This window comes from Oncorhynchus keta, unplaced genomic scaffold (genome assembly GCF_023373465.1).
Source record: "Oncorhynchus keta strain PuntledgeMale-10-30-2019 unplaced genomic scaffold, Oket_V2 Un_scaffold_5451_pilon_pilon, whole genome shotgun sequence".
NCBI lineage: Eukaryota > Metazoa > Chordata > Actinopteri > Salmoniformes > Salmonidae > Oncorhynchus > Oncorhynchus keta.
Genome location: NW_026290961.1, coordinates 569340 through 594233, shown reverse-complemented (window position 1 = coordinate 594233; position 24894 = coordinate 569340). Strand labels below are relative to the sequence as shown.

At 42.2% G+C, this 24894-nt stretch overlaps 1 pseudogene; it reads right to left on the bottom strand.

Annotated features, from left to right (window-relative positions):
• The window catches only part of LOC127929166 (neuronal acetylcholine receptor subunit alpha-7-like), a 90065-nt pseudogene that overhangs the window by 19480 nt on the left and 45691 nt on the right, over nucleotides 1-24894 (bottom strand).

Genomic DNA, 24894 nt, shown 5'->3' with positions numbered 1-24894 from the left:
AGTGTTTCTCTGTCTTAAATCAACATTTAGTAATTTAATGAATTGATTAATAATGTTTTTTAAACTACATAATCCAACTAGTGCATGTTGGTTTATGACTATGAATCAATAATCACACAACATCATATTAAACAAGATATATGAATCACATTAATATGATTTATATATCTCGTTTAATATGATTCATATATCTTGTTTAATATGATTCATACCAGCAATTACGCTCAGAGTTCGGAACGGCTTTTATTGTCAACTGTAATGACGCTGTTAAAATGTGCTCCTGGGTCAGAGTGAGGCATGTGAGACAAACAGTCGGTGTTTTAAGTACATGGTACATGGGGGGGGAATGGTGTAACACAGGGACATACCTGGAGGGGGGTAATGGTGTAACACAGGGACATACCTGGAGGGGGGGGTAATGGTGAACACAGGGACATACCTGGAGGGGGTAATGGTGTAACACAGGGACATACCTGGAGGGGGGGTAATGGTGTAACACAGGGACATACCTGGAGGGGGAATGGTGTAACACAGGGACATACCTGGAGGGGGGTAATGGTGTAACACAGGGACATACCTGGAGGGGGGTAATGGTGTAACACAGGGACATACCTGGAGGGGGGTAATGGTGTAACACAGGGACATACCTGGAGGGGGGTAATGGTGTAACACAGGGACATACCTGGAGGGGGGGGGTAATGGTGTAACACAGGGACATACCTGGAGGGGGGAATGGTGTAACACAGGGACATACCTGAGGGGGTAATGGTGTAACACAGGGACATACCTGGAGGGGGTTTATGGTGTAACACAGGGACATACCTGGAGGGGGGTAATGGTGTAACACAGGGACATACCTGGAGGGGGGGTGTAACACAGGGACATACCTGGAGGGGGTAATGGTGTAACACAGGGACGTACCTGGAGGGGGGTAATGGTGTAACACAGGGACATACCTGGAGGGGGGGTAATGGTGTAACACAGGGACGTACCTGGAGTGGGGGGGCGTAATGGTGTAACACAGGGACGTACCTGGATGTTACACAACTCAAAAAGGAAGTAAGCTCAAATTATAGATCATGTTTATCCTTTTATACATGAGTATTTGTGTGTCACACGTCGTACCACCAATCCCTTAAGGAAAGCACTGGGTTTCAGACAGACAAATACATGTACAGAATACAAACACCTTATTCTTTCAATATCACAGCTTCCTGCTTCAGGTAGAAGCTCCTCTCCAAATCTCTACACTGCTTATAGAAATGTCCTCTCAAAACACTGTGTAGACAATGTGTGTGTGTGTGTGTGTGTGTGTGTGTGTGTGTGTGTGTGTGTGTGTGTGTGTGTGTGTGTGTGTGTGTGTGTGTGTGTGTGTGTGTGTGTGTGTGTGTGTGTGTGTGTAATCCTATTTCATCCTGTGAAAACACTATAGACAGAAACACAATAACTGGTTTTCAGGATCTATGTCTCAGAGAACTCTCAGGAGGGAAAGGAATATCTTCTCAGAATGATGTCTTGTGTCACCACAGAGAGTCTGATAGGTTCATATGACAGGTACACTAAAGCCACCATGGTATCGGATATGAAGACAGTGGGCTTACAGCTCTACGTTACCCAGGGAAGTCACAACGGCAGGTGGAAATATCTTACCTACATCTCACAGGGACGTTTTATTTATGTCTCATCTTCTCACTCTGGTGTATGTGAGGAAAGGACCAGGTAGAACGGGATTACAGGGACGTTTTATTTATGTCTCATCTTCTCACTCTGGTGTATGTGAGGAAAGGACCAGGTAGAACGATTACAGGGACGTTTTATTTATGTCTCACCTTCTCACTCTGGTGTATGTGAGGAAAGGACCAGGTAGAACGGGACGTTTTATTTATGTCTCAGGGACGTTTTTATTTATGTCTCATCTTCTCACTCTGGTGTATGTGAGGAAAGGACCAGGTAGAACGATTACAGGGACGTTTTATTTATGTCTCATCTTCTCACTCTGGTGTATGTGAGGAAAGGACCAGGTAGAACGATTACAGGGACGTTTTATTTATGTCTCACCTTCTCACTCTGGTGTATGTGAGGAAAGGACCAGGTAGAACGATTACAGGGACGTTTTATTTATGTCTCATCTTCTCACTCTGGTGTATGTGAGGAAAGGACCAGGTAGAACGATTACAGGGACGTTTTATTTATGTTTCATCTTCTCACTCTGGTGTATTTATGTGAGGAAAAGGACCAGGTAGAACGATTACAGGGACGTTTTATTTATGTCTCATCTTCTCACTCTGGTGTATGTGAGGAAAGGACCAGGTAGAACGATTACAGGGACGTTTTATTTATGTCTCACTTCTCACTCTGGTGTATGTGAGGAAAGGACCAGGTAGAACGATTACAGGGACGTTTTATTTATGTCTCATCTTCTCACCCACTCTGGTGTATGTGAGGAAAGGACCAGGTAGAACGATTACAGGGACGTTTTATTTATGTCTCATCTTCTCACTCTGGTGTATGTGAGGAAAGGACCAGGTAGAACGATTACAGGGACGTTTTATTTATGTCTCATCTTCTCACTCTGGTGTATGTGAGGAAAGGACCAGGTAGAACGATTACAGGGACGTTTTATTTATGTCTCATCTTCTCACTCTGGTGTATGTGAGGAAAGGACCAGGTAGAACGATTACAGGGACGTTTTATTTATGTCTCATCTTCTCACTCTGGTGTATGTGAGGAAAGGACCAGGTAGAACGATTACAGGGACGTTTTATTTATGTCTCATCTTCTCACTCTGGTGTATGTGAGGAAAGGACCAGGTAGAACGATTACAGGGACGTTTTATTTATGTCTCATCTTCTCACTCTGGTGTATGTGAGGAAAGGACCAGGTAGAACGATTACAGGGACGTTTTATTTATGTCTCATCTTCTCACTCTGGTGTATGTGAGGAAAGGAACCAGGTAGTCTCAACGATTAAAGGACAGGGAACGATTTTTTTATTTATGTCTCACCTTCTCACTCTGGTGTATGTGAGGAAAGGACCAGGTAGAACGATTACAGGGACGTTTTATTTATGTTTCATCTTCTCACTCTGGTGTATGTGAGGAAAGGACCAGGTAGAACGATTACAGGGACGTTTTATTTATGTTTCATCTTCTCACTCTGGTGTATGTGAGGAAAGGACCAGGTAGAACGATTACAGGGACGTTTTATTTATGTCTCATCTTCTCACTCTGGTGTATGTGAGGAAAGGACCAGGTAGAACTATTACAGGGACATTTTATTTATGTTTCATCTTCTCACTCTGGTGTATGTGAGGAAAGGACCAGGTAGAACGATTACAGGGACGTTTTATTTATGTCTCATCTTCTCACTCTGGTGTATGTGAGGAAAGGACCAGGTAGAACTATTACAGGGACATTTTATTTATGTCTCATCTTCTCACTCTGGTGTATGTGAGGAAAGGACCAGGTAGAACGATAGAACGATTTATGTCTCATCTTCTCACTCTGGGTATGTGAGGAAAGGACGGTTTTTTTATTTATGTCTCATCTTCTCACTCTGGTGTATGTGAGGAAAGGACCAGGTAGAACGATTACAGGGACGTTTTATTTATGTCTCATCTTCTCACTCTGGTGTATGTGAGGAAAGGACCAGGTAGAACGATTACAGGGACGTTTTATTTATGTCTCATCTTCTCACTCTGGTGTATGTGAGGAAAGGACCAGGTAGAACGATTACAGGGACGTTTTATTTATGTCTCATCTTCTCACTCTGGTGTATGTGAGGAAAGGACTAGGTAGAACGATTACAGGGACGTTTTATTTATGTCTCATCTTCTCACTCTGGTGTATGTGAGGAAAGGACCAGGTAGAACGATTACAGGGACGTTTTATTTATGTCTCATCTTCTCACTCTGGTGTATGTGAGGAAAGGACCAGGTAGAACGATTACAGGGACGTTTTATTTATGTCTCACCTTCTCACTCTGGTGTATGTGAGGAAAGGACCAGGTAGAACGATTACAGGGACGTTTTATTTATGTCTCATCTTCTCACTCTGGTGTATGTGAGGAAAGGACCAGGTAGAACGATTACAGGGACGTTTTATTTATGTCTCATCTTCTCACTCTGGTGTATGTGAGGAAAGGACCAGGTAGAACGATTACAGGGACGTTTTATTTATGTCTCACCTCCTCACTCTGGTGTATGTGAGGAAAGGACCAGGTAGAACGATTACAGGGACGTTTTATTTATGTCTCACCTCCTCACTCTGGTGTATGTGAGGAAAGGACCAGGTAGAACGATTACAGGGACGTTTTATTTATGTCTCATCTTCTCACTCTGGTGTATGTGAGGAAAGGACCAGGTAGAACGATTACAGGGACGTTTTATTTATGTCTCATCTTCTCACTCTGGTGTATGTGAGGAAAGGACCAGGTAGAACGATTACAGGGACGTTTTATTTATGTCTCATCTTCTCACTCTGGTGTATGTGAGGAAAGGACCAGGTAGAACGATTACAGGGACGTTTTATTTATGTCTCATCTTCTCACTCTGGTGTATGTGAGGAAAGGACCAGGTAGAACTCTGATTAGGAAAGGACAGGGACGTTTTATTTATGTCTCACCTTCTCACTCTGGTGTATGTGAGGAAAGGACCAGGTAGAACGATTACAGGGACGTTTTATTTATGTCTCACCTTCTCACTCTGGTGTATGTGAGGAAAGGACCAGGTAGAACGATTACAGGGACGTTTTATTTATGTCTCATCTTCTCACTCTGGTGTATGTGAGGAAAGGACCAGGTAGAACGATTACAGGGACGTTTTATTTATGTCTCACCTTCTCACTCTGGTGTATGTGAGGAAAGGACCAGGTAGAACGATTACAGGGACGTTTTATTTATGTCTCATCTTCTCACTCTGGTGTATGTGAGAACTAGAACGATTATAGGGACGTTTCCTACATATCCAACTTCCTGTTTTTTTATGTCTCATCTTCTTGGTTCCTTCCTTCCTTTGTTCCTTCCTTTCTTCCAGGTTCCTTTTTTTATGTCCCATCTGTAAATCTTCAGCTCTCTCCATCTATTATTTGTCCAGGGACTATAATGTTAGTGATCACTGACCCTGACCATCACCTGCTTAATGGTTCCGTTTTATCATCATATTAGACACACACAGGGACGATTACAGGGACATTTACACACACTTCTCACTCTGGTGTATGTGAGGAAAGGACAGGTAGAACGATTACAATTTACACTTCTCACCATGTGAGGAAAGGACCAGGTAAACGATTACAGGGACGCTCACACAAACACACACACATTTAACACACCACACAAACACACGCTCACGCAAACACAGGTAGAACGACACACACACACATGTCACACACACACCACACACACGCTCACACAAACACACACACTTCTCACACAGGACCAGGTAGAACATTACAGGGATGTTTTATTTACGCTCACACAAACACAACACAAACACACCACTCAAAACACACGCTCACACTCACACATGTGAGGAAACACCACTCAAATTACACACGTTTTAACACAAACACACCACTCAAACACACTCACACAAACACACCACTCACTCTCACACAAAAACACCACTCAAATACACACTCACACAAACACACCACTCAAATACACACTTTTACAAACACACCACTCAAATACACACTCACACAAACACACCACTCCTTCACACCTTCCTTTCAAACACCCATCTGTAAATCTTCAGCCCCTCCACCAAACATTATTTGTCCAGGACTATAATGTTAGTGATCACACCCTGACACAAACCACCCGTATCATCAAATACACACACACAGGGACGCAACACACCACTGCAAATACACAAACACACACACAAACACACCACTCAAATACACACTCACGCAAACAAACACACCACTCAAATACACACACACACAAACACACACTCAAACGCTACACACTCACACAAACACACCACTCAAACACACTTTTACAAACACACCACACAAAACACACGACTCAAATACACACTCACACAAACACACCACTCAAATACACACACACACAAACACACCACTCAAATACACACACACACAAACACACCACTCAAATACACACTCACACAAACACACCACTCAAACACACAACAAACAGCATCTCATAAAGAACACCATCATCTTAAACAAGTGAGTGAGTGAGTGAGTGAGTGAGTGAGTGAGTGAGTGAGTTAGTGAGTTATCAATGCATTGCCATCAGCATCTTCTCTCTTGTAATAATGACTCTCATCCACTGACACTTTAAAATTACCACCAGCAATTACACTCCGAGTTCGGAACGGCTTTTATTGTCAACTGTAATGCCGCTGTTAAAATGTGCTCCTGGGTCGGAGTGAGGCATGTGAGACAAACAGTCGGTGTTTTAAGTACATGGTCCCCCCCCCCGTTGTGTTCTGGGCTTTTATTGGTTCAAATAGAAAAGTGGTCCTTCTGTAGCTCAGTTGGTAGAGCATGGCGCTTGTAACGCCAGGGTAGTGGGTTCGATCCCGGGACCACCCATGGTGTAACGGGAGAATGTATGCAACACATGACTGTAAGTCGGTGTTGGATAAATGGTCCCCCTGATAAATGGCATATATGGTTCATATATAAAAGGCAGACATTCTGTTTAGTTTCTTCTCCTTCAGAGTCATAACCCTGATCCATTGGAATGAGTTACTTTTTGTCCGTCACATACAAACTATTCTGGAGTAATACTGAGATACGGCAATACGGCATGGTTGGAACGTTTATAAAGCCGAGACAACAACACTCTGAATGACTTCCTGGCTACATAAAACCAACAACACTCTGAGACAACAACACTCTTGAATGACTTCCTGGCTACATAAAGCCGAGACAACAACACTCTTAATGACTTCCTGGCTACATAAAGCCGAGACAACAACACTCTTAATGACTTCCTGGCTACATAACGCCGTGGCAACAACACTCTTAATGACTTCCTGGCTACATAAAGCCGTGACAACAACACTCTTAATGACTTCCTGGCTACATAAAGCCGTGGCAACAACACTCTTAATGACTTCCTGGCTACATAAAGCCGTGACAACAACACTCTGAATGACTTCCTGGCTACATAAAGCCGTGGCAACAACACTCTTAATGACTTCCTGGCTACATAAAGCCGAGACAACAACACTCTTAATGACTTCCTGGCTACATAAAGCCGAGACAACAACACTCTTAATGACTTCCTGGCTACATAAAGCCGAGACAACAACACTCTTAATGACTTCCTGGCTACATAAAGCCGTGACAACAACACTCTTAATGACTTCCTGGCTACATAAAGCCGTGACAACAACACTCTTAATGACTTCCTGGCTACATAAAGCCGTGGCAACAACACTCTTAATGACTTCCTGGCTACATAAAGCCGAGACAACAACACTCTTAATGACTTCCTGGCTACATAAAAAGCCGTGACAACAACACTCTTAATGACTTCCTGGCTACATAAAGCCGTGACAACAACACTCTTAATGACTTCCTGGCTACATAAAGCCGAGACAACAACACTCTTAATGACTTCCTGGCTACATAAAGCCGTGACAACAACACTCTTAATGACTTCCTGGCTACATAAAGCCGTGACAACAACACTCTTAATGACTTCCTGGCTACATAAAGCCGTGACAACAACACTCTTAATGACTTCCTGGCTACATAAAGCCGTGACAACAACACTCTTAATGACTTCCTGGCTACATAAAGCCGTGACAACAACACTCTTAATGACTTCCTGGCTACATAAAGCCGAGACAACAACACTCTTAATGACTTCCTGGCTACATAAAGCCGTGACAACAACACTCTTAATGACTTCCTGGCTACATAAAGCCGAGACAACAACACTCTTAATGACTTCCTGGCTACATAAAGCCGTGACAACAACACTCTTAATGACTTCCTGGCTACATAAAGCCGTGACAACAACACTCTTAATGACTTCCTGGCTACATAAAGCCGTGACAACAACACTCTTAATGACTTCCTGGCTACATAAAGCCGAGACAACAACACTCTTAATGACTTCCTGGCTGCATAAAGCCGTGACAACAACACTCTGAATGACTTCCTGGCTACATAAAACGGTGACACATCTCATTTCAAAGCAAGTGGGGCCCATCTGAAAATGTGTTCCTGCATTTTAATTGTGAGTCACGCTTTCTCTTCTCTTAAATGTAATTGGAATTTTTGTCTGCAGCTCGTCCCATAATGGTTGGAGCTCCATCTTCTCCCCTCCATATTCTGTCTATTTCCCTGGATAAATAAGGCTACAGAAATCTGTTTTCTCAAAGCAAGTTTAGCCTTAATGTGGAAGCCTGTTCCGGAGGTCCTGAGGCAATGAGGTTCAGCTCTCAGGGATGCAAACACTAGTGGACAGTTTTCACAGGCTGTCCTGCTGAATCAGGGCCGAGAGCTTCAAGTTCCTCAGTGTCCAAATCCCCAAGGACTTAAAATAGTGTGACAGCACCTCTTCCCCCTCAGGAGATTGAAAAGGTTTGGCATGGGCTCTCAGATCCTCTAAAAGTTCTACAGCTGTTCCACTGAGAACATCTTGACTGGCTGCATCACTGCTTGGTATGGTAATAACACCGCCTTCAATCACATGGTGCTACAGAGGCTGGTGCAGACAGCCCATCACTGATTGGTATGGTAATAACACCGCCTTCAATCACATGGTGCTACAGAGGCTGGTGCAGACAGCCCAGTACATCACTGGGGACGAGCTGCCTGCCATCCAAGACCCCCTGCCATTCAGTCTCTATGCACACACATAATATGCACATCCATTTATACTGACTCTACACATCCACTCACATACAAGATGCTGCTACTCTATTTCTACTCCAGTGTTCCTGCACATTGTTAATATGGTACTGACCCTGGATCTGACCCTGTATATTACTACTGACCCTGGAACTGACCCTGTATATAACTACTGACCCTGGAACTGACCCTGTATATAACTGCTGACCCTGGAACTGACCCTGTATATAACTACTGACCCTGGAACTGACCCTGTATATAACTACTGACCCTGGAACTGACCCTGTATATAACTACTGACCCTGGAACTGACCCTGTATATAACTACTGACCCTGGAACTGACCCTGTATATAACTACTGACCCTGGAACTGACCCTGTATATAACTACTGACCCTGGAACTGACCCTGTATATAACTACTGACCCTGGAACTGACCCTGTATATAACTACTGACCCTGGAACTGACCCTGTATATAACTACTGACCCTGGAACTGACCCTGTATATAACTACTGACCCTGGATCTGACCCTGTATATAACTACTGACCCTGGAACTGACCCTGTATATAACTACTGACCCTGGAACTAACCCTGTATATAACTACTGACCCTGTATATAACTACTGACCCTGGAACTGACCCTGTATATAACTACTGACCCTGGAACTGACCCTGTATATAACTACTGACCCTGTAACTATTGTTATTGATTACTACATTGTTATTGATGTCTATATTGTTATTGATGTCTGACCCTGTTATTGATGTCTACCCTGGATTGATGTCTATATTGTTATTGATGTCTGACCCTGTTATTGATGTCTACCCTGTTATTGATGTCTAACCCTGTTATAATGTCTGACATTGTTATTGACTACTGACCCTGTTATTGATTATATAACTACTGATGTCTGACATTGTTATAACTCTGACCCTGTATATTGATGTCTGACCCTGGAACTGACCCTGTATATAACTACTGTTGGAACTGACATTGTTATATAACTACTGACCCTGGATCTGACCCTGTTATAACTACTACCCTGTTACTGATGTCTACAACTGTTATTGATGTCTAACCCTGTATATAACTACTACCCTGTTATTGACTACTGATTGGAATTGACCCTGTATATAACAACTGACCCTAACTGACCCTGATATAACTACTGACCCTGTATATTACTACTGACCCTGTCTACATTGTTATTGATGTCTACCCTGTTATAACTACTGACCCTGTTATTGATGTACTATAACATTGTTATTGATGTCTACATTGTTATTGATTACTACATTGTTATTGATGTACTACATTGTTATTGATGTCTACATTGTTATTGATGTCTACATTGTTATTGATGTCTACATTGTTATTGATGTCTACATTGTTATTGATAACTACATTGTTATTGATGTCTACATTGTTATTGATTACTACATTGTTATTGATGTCTACATTGTTATTGATGTCTACATTGTTATTGATGTCTACATTGTTATTGATTACTACATTGTTATTGATGTCTACATTGTTATTGATTACTACATTGTTATTGATGTCTACATTGTTATTGATGTCTACATTGTTATTGATTACTACATTGTTATTGATGTCTACATTGTTATTGATAACTACATTGTTATTGATGTCTACATTGTTATTGATGTCTACATTGTTATTGATTACTACATTGTTATTGATGTCTACATTGTTATTGATGTCTACATTGTTATTGATTACTACATTGTTATTGATGTCTACATTGTTATTGATGTCTACATTGTTATTGATGTCTACATTGTTATTGATGTCTACATTGTTATTGATGTCTACATTGTTATTGATGTCTACATTGTTATTGATTACTACATTGTTATTGATGTCTACATTGTTATTGATGTCTACATTGTTATTGATGTCTACATTGTTATTGATGTCTACATTGTTATTGATGTCTACATTGTTATTGATGTCTACATTGTTATTGATGTCTACATTGTTATTGATGTCTACATTGTTATTGATGTCTACATTGTTATTGATGTCTACATTGTTATTGATGTCTACATTGTTTGTGTTAGAGCTGCAAGAAAGGCATTTCACTGTACTTGTGCATGTGACATTAAACCTTGACACTGTCAGCTACCTCAGAGGTCCCAGGTTCCCTGGCTGGCTCCTTCAACCCAACCCAGTCTGACAGCTCAACGGAAGAGGGCACGAAAACACGCGCACATCCTGTCCCCTAGACACATCTCAAACAGACGGTGGGTATTGTTGTCTCCTTCTACCCTGTCACAGTCGGTAATCGCCAGGTGACTTGTTCCTAGACGTCAGTATGATTCCCGTACCGGCGTCAGACAGCCAGCAACCTCAGTCGACTAGCCGATGTTTCAGCACTAAAACGCTGTTGTTTGAAATGTACCATATCACCCAAAATAATAGAGTTACGATTCGGGGGTTCATTGAAAAAACAAAATGGCTGACGTCACCATCTGTAAGGCACTGTGGGAGTGGTTCTGTTAGAGCGTTCCCTGAATCAGTGAGCTGTACAGAACCATATGACTCTCCATTTATCTCCACAGGGGGCGTACGGGGACAGGAGAGATGGAGGCTACAAGCCAGGTCAGGTGTTTGCAGAGACTATAGTTTGGTGACTACGTAAGAAAAAATAACAAAAGACAAGTAAAATCAATCGAAGGATACAAACATCAATTTATGAGTAGATGCACTGTTTCAGCTGGGGGGGTTCAGATTGTTTTGTCTCCTATTCTGTTTCAGCTGGGGGGGTTCAGATTGTTTTGTCTCCTATTCTGTTTCAGCTGGGGGGGTTCAGATTGTTTTGTCTCCTATTCTGTTTCAGCTGGGGGGGTTCAGATTGTTTTGTCTCCTATTCTGTTTCAGCTGGGGGGGTTCAGATTGTTTTGTCTCCTATTCTGTTTCAGCTGGGGGGTTCAGATTGTTTTGTCTCCTATTCTGTTTCAGCTGGGGGGGTTCAGATTGTTTTGTCTCCTATTCTGTTTCAGCTGGGGGGGTTCAGATTGTTTTGTCTCCTATTCTGTTTCAGCTGGGGGGGTTCAGATTGTTTTGTCTCCTATTCTGTTTCAGCTGGGGGTTCAGATTGTTTTGTCTCCTATTCTGTTTCAGCTGGGGGTTCAGATTGTTTTGTCTCCTATTCTGTTTCAGCTGGGGGTTCAGATTGTTTTGTCTCCTATTCTGTTTCAGCTGGGGGTTCAGATTGTTTTGTCTCAATTCTTTCAGCTGGGGGAATCAGATTGTTTTGTCTCCTATTCTGTACAGTGGGGGGGTCAGATTGTTTTGTCTCCTATTCTGTTTCAGCTGGGGGGGTTCAGATTGTTTTGTCTCCTATTCTGTTTCAGCTGGGGGTTCAGATTGTTTTGTCTCTATTCTGTTTCAGCTGGGGGGTTCAGATTGTTTTGTCTCCTATTCTGTTTCAGCTGGGGGTAAGATTGTTTTGTCTCCTATTCTGTTTCAGCTGGGGGTTCAGATTGTTTTGTCTCCTATTCTGTTTCAGCTGGGGGTTAGATTGTTTTGTCTCCTATTCTGTTTCAGCTGGGGTTGCAGTTGTTTTGTCTCCTATTCTGTTTCATGGGGGTGACTGTTTTGTCTCCTATTCTGTTTCAGCGTTTCAGTGGGGGGTTTTGTCAGAGCTTTCAGATTGTCTCCTATTCTGTTTCAGCTGGGGGTTCAGATTGTTTTGTCTCCATTCTGTTTCAGCTGGGGGTTCAGATTGTTTTGTCTCCTATTCTGTTTCAGCTGGGGGTTGTTTTGTCAGATTGTTTTGTCTCCTATTCTGTTTCAGCTGGGGGTCAGATTGTTTTGTCTCCTATTCTGTTTCAGCTGGGGGTTCAGATTGTTTTGTTATTCCTAGATTGGTCTGTATCTAAGCTGGGGGTTCAGATTGTTTTGTCTCATATTCCTGTTGATAGCTGGGGGGGGTTCAGATTGTTTTGTCTCCTATTCTGTTTCAGCTGGGGGGTTCAGATTGTTTTGTCTCCTATTCTGTTTCAGCTGGGGGGTTCAGATTGTTTTGTCTCCTATTCTGTTTTGAAAACAATATTATGTCAACTTTCAGTGGAAGTGGAATCCCTTTAATTCTATCCATGTACAGTGGACAATCCACAAACACTGATGTCGTCATCCAGCTCTTTCCTACATATTGCCCATCATGGCAATGGGCCACAGATGCAAAGCCTGTTGGGGAATAATCAGAATTAGTTGGTAACATAGGTAAGATGTTTTATATTCATCATATGCGTGTATTTACTTCTCATCAGAATGTTATTTTTGTATAATACTGTGGCGGGGTTGCAGTTATCTGTTCTATGTCAAGACTAGTTGCTTGGGCCGCAGAGAGGGGAGAGGTCAAAGTGTCATCATGTGTAAACATATCTTTTGCTCCACTGTGTCTGTGTGCCAGTCACTCCCTACTTTTCCCATCGGGGAAAGGAGAATGGCAGTGTCTGGAATCATTCTATGCCTCCGTGAGTTTGTCCAGGATTGGTTTTATTTAGAATTGGTTGTATCTAAATGACAATTTGATATATGCCTGTTGATATGGAGGGTTGGTTTATGGCTCTAGGGTTTGAGTAAAAGCTGAACGATTTATTTATTTATTTATTTTATTTCACCTTTATTTAACCAGGTAGGCTGAACACCTTTATTTAACCAGGTAGGCTAGTTGAGAACACAGATTTGAGAACACCTTTATTTAACCAGGTTATTTACCTTTATTTAACCAGGTTTCACCTTTATTTAACCAGGTAGGCTAGTTGAGAACACCTTTATTTAACCAGGTAGGCTAGTTGAGAACACCTTTATTTAACCAGGTAGGCTAGTTGAGAACACCTTTATTTAACCAGGTAGGCTAGTTGAGAACACCTTTATTTAACCAGGTAGGCTAGTTGAGAACAAGTTGTCTATCCTGTCTGACTATGTGTGCTCTTTGCTATTAAAGGAACTCAGCTGCAATGTGTAGGGGGCTCTCAGAGAATTCATTGATAGACACTGAATCGATCTGAGAGTCACAGGGTTGTGATAGAGCTCATATAATTAAAGCTGGACTTTGATAACTAACTCTGACTTGTGTGGTTTGCGCTCATGATTTGGTAAATAGAGAACATTTCCACGACAAGCCTCATGGGTATTGTGGTTTATTTATGTCCTGCAGGCAATCAATTCGTAGTCATTTCATTAGTCCACGCTCTGACATGAAATCAAACCACAGGGGAGTTGTCTGTCTACAAATGGGTTACTTAGTGGACTAATGTGTATCAATTGAACTCCCCTAGGAGAACATTAAACACCACTAGCCTGCTACTGCAACATAGCAGGCGTGGGAAAGACACCTGAGCGGAGGCCCCACTTCCCCTTTTCAGGGAAATGGAAGTTAGGTTGAAAATACTGTATCCCTGAAATCCAGAAACATCTGCTTACTTCTACTGCAGACATTGTGTTCAGTTTGTTTTGTCAACTTCAGCTCCTTCTCCTGACATATAGGTCACTGGCCAAATCTTGCCAGACCCATTTTCCCCCATACACACAGTAGATTACAGTAACATAAGTCATTCATACATCATAGCGCTATGCTTATTGGTTGAGACCTTGGCAGTGAGGGCCTACCTGTTGTAGAGGAGGATATCAGGAACCCAGATCTGATTGGAGGGGAAACGAAGGTTCTGAACACCTGGGAAGTTCTCTGGGTTCCAGGAGGGAAGTTCTCTGGGTTCCAGGAGAGGTAGAGAATCTGTCCAGTGCTAGAAGGGAGAGAAGAGGAGAGGAGAGGAGAGGAGAGGAGAGAGAGAGGCAGAAAGAAAGAAAGAAAGAAAGAAAGAAAGAAAGAAAGAAAGAAAGAAAGAAAGAAAGAAAGAAAGAATGGAGAAGAGAAGGAGATGAGAGATCAGAGTTTTTACATTGACAATTCACAAATACACTGATCCATTCACAGGCCTTCTGTACTGTATGTAAAACACATTAGGCCACTTGACAGTTCTGTAATTAGCTTCAAAACACCTTCAATCAAACACGAATAATCGAATAGAACAGCCATCCTTGCTCCCAATAAGTGGTCCCTATGTCTGTGCCCTTGGCCAGCAGTGGCAGGAGGTGGGGTCATGTTTTGGGCTGTGACTCAACCTTGTAATCCATCTATTAGGCCACGAGAGTCACGCTAACTCCACCATATAGGAGCACATAAAAGTACTTCCAAAAGAGACGTTGTGCATTTCACATCCTTTCCTTCCATGACTGAACTGAATGATGTGTAACGCGCTGTGAGACTGTCTGTGTGTCCTCAGATGTTTTTTGCCATAGGTGTGTTCCCTAACGCACAGAGGGAGTCCATCTGATGGGGCTACTGAAACTCAGTGCCAGTACATTGGACACACACACACAAACATTGGTGTGTGCTTGCCTACGTGCACGCACACATATTATGTGTGTGTGTGTGTGTGTGTGTGTGTGTGTGTGTGTGTGTGTGTGTGTGTGTGTGTGTGTGTGTGTGTGTGTGTGTGTGTGTGTGTGTGTGTGTGTGTGTGTGTGTGTGTGTGTGTGAGTTTATACAAGTATGTGTACACTTCATGGCATGCCAACATCATGTCACCTCCTCTAGACTTCCCTGACAAACAGTGTTATTTATGTAGCTAATCCCTCCACTAGTCGTCTTCCCTGACAAACAGTGTTATTTATGTAGCTAATCTCTCCACTAGTCGTCTTCTCTGAACAAACATGTTTTATAGTCCTAGAGAAGCCTTCCTATGTCTTTCATGCAAGCTTTGTAATCTCTCCACTAGTCGTCTTCCCTGACAAACAGTGTTATTTAGAGAACATAGCTAATCCCTCCACTAGTCGTCTTCTCTGAACAAACAGTGTTATTTAAGAGAACACTAATCTCTACACTCAGTCGACTTCTCTAAAAACAGTTTATATCAAGAGAACATCCTATGCTACATCAGTCTTTCATCTCTAAACACAGTTTATATCAAGAGAACATTAGGCTACATCAGGACATCTAGGACATCTCTAAACATAGTTTATATCAAGAGAACACTATGCTACATCAGGACATCTCTAAACACAGTTTATATCAAGAGAACACTAGGCTACATCAGCTACATCAGAGAACACTATGCTACATCAGGACATCTCTAAACACAGTTTATATCAAGAGAACACTATGCTACATCAGGGCTACATCAGGACTTCTCTAAACACAGTTTATATCAAGAGAACACTATGCTACATCAGGACATCTCTAAACACAGTTTATATCAAGAGAACATCAGGCTACATCAGGACATCTCTAAACATAGTTTATATCAAGAGAACATCAGGTACATCAGGACATCTCTAAACATAGTTTATATCAAGAGAACATCAGGCTACATCAGGACATCTAGGACAACATCTCTAAACATAGTTTATATCAAGAGAACATCACATCAGGACATCTCTAAACACAGTTTATATCAAGAGAACACTATGCTACATCAGGACATCTCTAAACACAGTTTATATCAAGAGAACATCAGGCTACATCAGGACATCTCTAAACACAGTTTATATCAAGAGAACACTACATGGACTACATCAGTTTATATCAAGACATCTCATAAACACAGTTTTATATCAAGAGAACACTAGGCTACATCAGGACATCTCTAAACACAGTTTATATCAAGAGAACACTATGCTACATCAGGACATCTATAAACACAGTTTATATCAAGAGAACATTAGACTACATCAGGACATCTAGGACAACTCTAAACATAGTTTATATCAAGAGAACATCAGGCTACATCAGGACATCTCTAAACACAGTTTATATCAAGAGAACATTAGGCTACATCAGGACATCTAGGACATCTCTAAACATAGTTTATATCAAGAGAACATCAGGCTACATCAGGACATCTCTAAACATATTTTATATCAAGAGAACATCAGGCTACATCAGGAAATCTCTAAACATAGTTTATATCAAGAGAACATCAGGACATCTCTAAACATATTTTATATCAAGAGAACATCAGGCTACATCAGGACATCTCTAAACATATTTTATATCAAGAGAACATCAGGCTACATCAGGACATCTCTAAACATAGTTTATATCAAGAGAACATCAGGCTACATCAGGACATCTCTAAACATATTTTATATCAAGAGAACATCAGGCTACATCAGGACATCTCTAAACATAGTTTATATCAAGAGAACATCAGGCTACATCAGGACATCTCTAAACACAGTTTATATCAAGAGAACATCAGGCTACATCAGGACATCTCTAAACATAGTTTATATCAAGAGAACATCAGGCTACATCAGGACATCTCTAAACATAGTTTATATCAAGAGAACACTATGCTACATCAGGAAATATTTTAACATAGTTTGGAAAAGGAACATAGATTGGAGGAGTAATACATTTGGGAGTTTGTCCAACAGTCTAAATGTTTCTAATTGATGTCATTAAGGGCTAATTTCATTCCTGGAACTGTAACATTCCAGAATAGAACACTGAGAATATATTCTGGGATAGAACACTGTGAGAATATATTCTGGGATAGAACACTGAGCATATATTCTGGGATAGAACACTGAGAATATATTCTGGGATAGAACACTGAGAATCTATTCTGGGATAGAACACTGAGAATAGAACACTGAGAATATATTCTGGGATAGAACACTGAGAATATATTCTGGGATAGAACACTGAGAATATATTCTGGGATAGAACACTGAGAATATATTCTGGGATAGAACACTGAGAATATATTCTGGGATAGAACACTGAGAATATATTCTGGGATAGAACACTGAGAATAGAACACTGAGAATATATTCTGGGATAGAACACTGAGAATATATTCTGGGATAGAACACTGAGAATATATTCTGGGATAGAACACTGAGAATATATTCTGGGATAGAACACTGAGAATATATTCTGGGATAGAACACTGAGAATATATTCTGGGATAGAACACTGAGAATATATTCTGGGATAGAACACTGAGAATATATTCTGGGATAGAACACTGAGAATATATTCTGGGATAGAACACTGAGAATATATTCTGGGATAGAACACTGTGAGAATATATTCTGGGATAGAACACTGTGAGAATATATTCTGGGATAGAACACTGAGAATATATTCTGGGATAGAACACTGAGAATATATTCTGGGATAGAACACTGAGAATATATTCTGGGATAGAACACTGAGAATATATTCTGGGATAGAACACTGTGAGAATATATTCTGGGATAGAACACTGAGAATCTAGTCTGGGATAGAACACTGAGAATATATTCTGGGATAGAACACTGAGAATCTAGTCTAACATTGTAAATGCTGACTCCACAAAGTAAAGGTTTAAAGCAGGATGCATCATCTACTCCAGGTTGTAAAGACTTCCTAAATTACCCCATTTTTTTATTAATGTAACTCTTGACCTGAAGCGTCTGCAAAAAAAATTGCTCCCCCGACCCATTAGCAGAGAAGGGACTCCTGTATTAAGGCCAACACTTGCATCATTTATTGATGAAAAAAAACACCGTCAGCCAGTCAGAGTCTGTTCACCTTGATTGAAACTGACAGGTCAGATAAGAACACAGGACAGTGGATTGTGGTCAGAGGAGGCTGCTGAGGGGAGGACGACACATAATAATGGCTGGAAAGGGGCTAATGGAATTTATTTATTTATTTGACCTTTATTTAACTAGGCAAGTCAGTTAATAACAAATTCTTATTTTCAATGACTAGGAACAATGACGGCCTAACTGCCTGTTCAGTTAGTTCAGTGGCCTCATTTACAGGCTACCCTGAAAGGACATTGCCATGGAGACGCAGGGCGGGAGAAATGTAACCTTCTATCCAACCTCCAGCCAATGTGTCACTATCATCTGATAGATAATGTCCCCATGTTGTTACCCCCTGATGTATGACCTGATGGACTGTCTGTGGGCTCCTATGTTTCCAACAGTAATAGAAGATGTAGGAGACGTCCCAAAATGGCACCCTGTTCCCTACATAGTGCTTTACTTTCCACCAGAGCTCTACCCTCTATTGGGAATAGGGTGTCATTTGGGATGCAGATTTTAAAATTCAAAATGCTTCTTGCTAAATTCTTGCTCCAAACCTGAAGCCAAACAGCTGGGACATTTTGTCATTCAGCACTGGCTCGCTAAGTCAATCTGAGATCTAAACTCCAGCCCATTATCTGATCTGTGTTCGCGTCAGCAAGTCTCCGTCGGGGGAAAACCTATAAACCATTAGAAATTGTGAGATTTTAATTGAACATTTCATATCCCTCCCTCATTGCAAGGACTTGGTTATGGACATCTGTTGGGAAGGGAGATCATATAGCGCCCCACCGCAAGATACAAACACCAGCTTCAACAAGCACATGAAACAAACTCAATGGCTATTATACTGCAACTGAGGGTCAGACACACAGAACTAGAGTCACACACACACACACACACACACACACACACACACACACACACACACACACACACACACACACACACACACACACACACACACACACACACACACACACACACACACACACACACACACACACACACACACACACACACACACACACACACACACAAGGGTCGAAATTCTGCCTTACCAGCTGCAGCCAGGCGTTGGTCATCAGAACCTGGTTCTTCTCATCCTGGAGAAGAAAAGAAGGGGGAAAAGAAAAAGGAAATGTCTTCAGAGCAGAGGAGAGGTGTTTAGAATATCTCTGTTAGAATATCTCTGTTAGAATATCTCTGTTAGAATATCTCTGATAGAATATCTCTGTTAGAATATCTCTGTTAGAATATCTCTGTTAGAATATCTCTGTTAGAATATCTCTGTTAGAATATCTCTGTTAGAATATCTCTGTTAGAATATCTCTGATAGAATATCTCTGTTAGAATATCTCTGTTAGAATATCTCTGTTAGAATATCTCTGATAGAATATCTCTGTTAGAATATCTCTGTTAGAATATCTCTGTTAGAATATCTCTGTTAGAATATCTCTGATAGAATATCTCTGTTAGAATATCTCTGATAGAATATCTCTGATAGAATAAGACTCCACTCTGGGTGAAGAGCAGAGGTGTTTCAATACATCTCTGTTAGAATAACAGTATAGAATAATAATATAGACTGTAGAGTTCTGGAGACTACTGTATCTAATACAGACTGTAGAGACTACTGTGTCTAATACAGACTGTAGAGACTACTGTATCTAATACAGACTGTAGAGACTACTGTATCTAATACAGACTGTAGAGACTACTGTATCTAATACAGACTGTAGAGACTACTGTATCTAATACAGACTGTAGAGACTACTGTATCTAATACAGACTGTAGAGACTACTGTATCTAATACAGACTGTAGAGACTACTGTATCTAATACAGACTGTAGAGTTCTGGAGACTACTGTATCTAATACAGACTGTAGAGACTACTGTATCTAATACAGACTGTAGAGACTACTGTATCTAATACAGACTGTAGAGTTCTGGAGACTACTGTATCTAATACAGACTGTAGAGACTACTGTATCTAATACAGACTGTAGAGTTCTGGAGACTACTGTATCTAATACAGACTGTAGAGACTACTGTATCTAATACAGACTGTAGAGTTCTGGAGACTACTGTATCTAATACAGACTGTAGAGACTACTGTATCTAATACAGACTGTAGAGACTACTGTATCTAATACAGACTGTAGAGACTACTGTATCTAATACAGACTGTAGAGTTCTGGAGACTACTGTATCTAATACAGACTGTAGAGACTACTGTATCTAATACAGACTGTAGAGTTCTGGAGACTACTGTATCTAATACAGACTGTAGAGACTACCGTATCTAATACAGACTGTAGAGACTACTGTATCTAATACAGACTGTAGAGTTCTGGAGACTACTGTATCTAATACAGACTGTAGAGACTACTGTATCTAATACAGACTGTAGAGTTCTGGAGACTACTGTATCTAATACAGACTGTAGAGACTACTGTATCTAATACAGACTGTAGAGACTACTGTATCTAATACAGACTGTAGAGTTCTGGCTGTGGCTCGTATAAATTCATCCCTGAACTAACGGATGACTAAACTAAAGAAAACTAAACCGCTGAGGGGGATGTTGGCTCTGGTCTGAGTACCAAAACGCTTGCAGTTAAAATGTGTTTTCAGATGGAAGGCGGCCATCTTGGCAGGGCACCGTTGTAACATTTGGTCTGTGTTTGTTCCGGAACGGCTTCCAGGAACGATGAAGGAGGGAGGAGGAGGAGGAGGGAGGAGAAGAAGAGAGGGGACAGCAAAGGATGGACATTGAAGTTGGATAAGATGAAAGAGAGAGAGAGAGAGAGAGAGAGAGAGAGAGAGAGAGAGAGAGAGAAGAGAGAGAGAGAGAGAGAGAGAGAGAGAGAAGAGAGAAGAGAGAAGAGAGAAGAGAGAAGAGAGAGAGAAAGAGAGAAAGAGAGAAAGAGAAAGAGCAAGAGAGAAAGAGAGAGAGAGAGAGAGAGGATAACTACAAACCAAACATCAGCCAGAGGTGAAAAGTTTGGTTGTTCTCTTTCGTCTTGAGGGTGAATCTCAGCATTAGTGGGCTGAGAGGGTAGTATTTAAAACAGACTCAATGCTACACGGTACATCAAGCTAATACAGGGTAACATGATCTAACTTGACACAGGTGGTCGTCACCAAATTACAGTAAAACATTACCATGAAAACGAGGGAAGACGCGAACAAACATTCCAGCACGTTGTAGAAAAAAACACTTTATATTTGTATAAGCATTCAATGTTTATTTATTTACAGCCTCCTGAATGATACACATCAGTAGTGAGAATGTCTCTGAGCTACTGAACTGTCTAACAAGTTGTTTTGGACGTGGTAGAGGAGGGAGACAGATATGAATATGTCTTAATGACAGATAGTGGTGCCTGTTAATGACAATGCTACGCTAAAGACAAGGAGCTCATTCGTAAGCAGATCACACACACTAATTACACACTGCATGTAAATATCTAGGAGGAATGTTAATGACAGAACTCTGCCAGCGGTGGTCATCCCACCTCTATATCTCTTAATGAGAGAGACCTTCAGAGATACACTAGATAGGCAATCTAAAGCTATAGATGCTCATCGTAGTCAGTGTCTAGTGATACTGGCAAAACCCCTGACTTCCACTCACTTAGACTCCCCTGGACAGCAACGTAAGACTAAGAAAAGTTAGGATTCACCCCACTGTGTCACAAAGCAGGAAGTCATCTGGAACCCTGTCTGTGTCACAAAGCAGGAAGTCATCTGGAACCCTGTCTGTCTGTGTCACAAAGCAGGAAGTCATCTGGAACCCTGTCTGTGTCACAAAGCAGGAAGTCATCTGGAACCCTGTCTGTCTGTGTCACAAAGCAGGAAGTCATCTGGAACCCTGTCTGTCACAAAGCAGGAAGTCATCTGGAACCCTGTCTGTCACAAAGCAGGAAGTCATCTGGAACCCTGTCTGTCTGTGTCACATCTGGAACCCTGTCTGTCACAAAGCAGGAAGTCATCTGGAACCCTGTCTGTCACAAAGCAGGAAGTCATCTGGAACCCTGTCTGTGTCACAAAGCAGGAAGTCATCTGGAACCCTGTCTGTCACAAAGCAGGAAGTCATCTGGAACCCTGTCTGTCACAAAGCAGGAAGTCATCTGGAACCCTGTCTGTCTGTGTCACAAAGCAGGAAGTCATCTGGAACCCTGTCTGTCACAAAGCAGGAAGTCATCTGGAACCCTGTCTGTCACAAAGCAGGAAGTCATCTGGAACCCTGTCTGTCACAAAGCAGGAAGTCATCTGGAACCCTGTCTGTCACAAAGCAGGAAGTCATCTGGAACCCTGTCTGTCACAAAGCAGGAAGTCATCTGGAACCCTGTCTGTCACAAAGCAGGAAGTCATCTGAAACCCTGTCTGTGTCACAAAGCAGGAAGTCATCTGAAACCCTGTCTGTCACAAACCAGGAAGTCATCTGAAACCCTGTCTGTCACAAAGCAGGAAGTCATCTGAAACCCTGTCTGTCACAAAGCAGGAAGTCATCTGAAACCCTGTCTGTGTCACAAAGCAGGAAGTCATCTGAAACCCTGTCTGTCTGTGTCACAAAGCAGGAAGTCATCTGAAACCCTGTCTGTCTGTGTCACAAAGCAGGAAGTCATCTGAAACCCTGTCTGTCTGTGTCACAAAGCAGGAAGTCATCTGAAACCCTGTCTGTCTGTGTCACAAAGCAGGAAGTCATCTGAAACCCTGTCTGTGTCACAAAGCAGGAAGTCATCTGGAACCCTGTCTGTGTCACAAAGCAGGCTGTCATCTGAAACCCTGTCTGTCACAAAACAGGCTGTCATCTGAAACCCTGTCTGTGTCACAAAGCAGGCTGTCATCTGAAACCCTGTCTGTCACAAAGCAGGCTGTCATCTGCAACCCTGTCTGTCATGTCATCTGAAACCCTGTCTGTCTGTCATCTACAACCCTGTCTGTCACAAAGCAGGCTGTCATCTGAAACCCTGTCTGTCAAAAGCAGGCTGTCATCTGTCCCTGTCTGTCACAAAGCAGGAAGTCATCTGAAACCCTGTCTGTGTCACAAAGCAGGAAGTCATCTGAAACCCTGTCTGTCTGTGTCACAAAGCAGGAAGTCATCTGAAACCCTGTGTCTGTGTCAAAAGCAGGAAGTCATCTGAAACCCTGTCTGTCTGTGTCACAAAGCAGGAAGTCATCTGAAACCCTGTCTGTCTGTGTCACAAAGCAGGAAGTCATCTGAAACCCTGTCTGTGTCACAAAGCAGGAAGTCATCTGAAACCCTGTCTGTGTCACAAAGCAGGAAGTCATCTGAAACCCTGTCTGTGTCACAAAGCAGGCTGTCATCTGAAACCCTGTCTGTCACAAAGCAGGCTGTCATCTGAAACCCTGTCTGTCACAAAGCAGGAAGTCATCTGAAACCCTGTCTGTCACAAAGCAGGCTGTCATCTGAAACCCTGTCTGTCACAAAGCAGGAAGTCATCTGAAACCCTGTCTGTGTCACAAAGCAGGCTGTCATCTGGAACCCTGTCTGTGTCACAAAGCAGGCTGTCATCTGAAACCCTGTCTGTGTCAGAAAGCAGGCTGTCATCTGAAACCCTGTCTGTCACAAAGCAGGCTGTCATCTGAAACCCTGTCTGTGTCACAAAGCAGGCTGTCATCTGGAACCCTGTCTGTGTCACAAAGCAGGCTGTCATCTGGAACCCTGTCTGTGTCACAAAGCAGGCTGTCATCTGGAACCCTGTCTGTGTCACAAAGCAGGCTGTCATCTGGAACCCTGTCTGTGTCACAAAGCAGGCTGTCATCTGAAACCCTGTCTGTCTGTGTCACAAAGCAGGCTGTCATCTGGAACCCTGTCTGTGTCACAAAGCAGGAAGTCATCTGAAACCCTGTCTGTCACAAAGCCTGTCTCTGTCTGTGTCACAAAGCAGGCTGTCATCTGAAACCCTGTCTGTCACAAAGCAGTCTGGAACCCTGTCATGTCATCTGAAACCCTGTCTGTCTCAGGCTGTCATCAAAAAGCAGGCTGTCATCTGAAACCCTGTCTGTCACAAAGCAGGCTGTCATCTGAAACCCTGTCTGTCATCATCTGGAACCCTGTCTGTCTGTGTCACAAAGCAGGCTGTCATCTGAAACCCTGTCTGTCACAAACAGGCTGTCATCTGAAACCCTGTCTGTCACAAAGCAGGCTGTCATCTGGAACCCTGTCTGTGTCACAAAGCAGGCTGTCATCTGAAACCCTGTCTGTGTCACAAAGCAGGAAGTCATCTGGAACCCTGTCTGTGTCACAAAGCAGGAAGTCATCTGTCCCTGTCTGTGTCACAAAGCAGGCTGTCATCTGGAACCCTGTCTGTGTCACAAAGCAGGCTGTCATCTGAAACCCTGTCTGTCACAAAGCAGGCTGTCATCTGAAACCCTGTCTGTCACAAAGCAGGCTGTC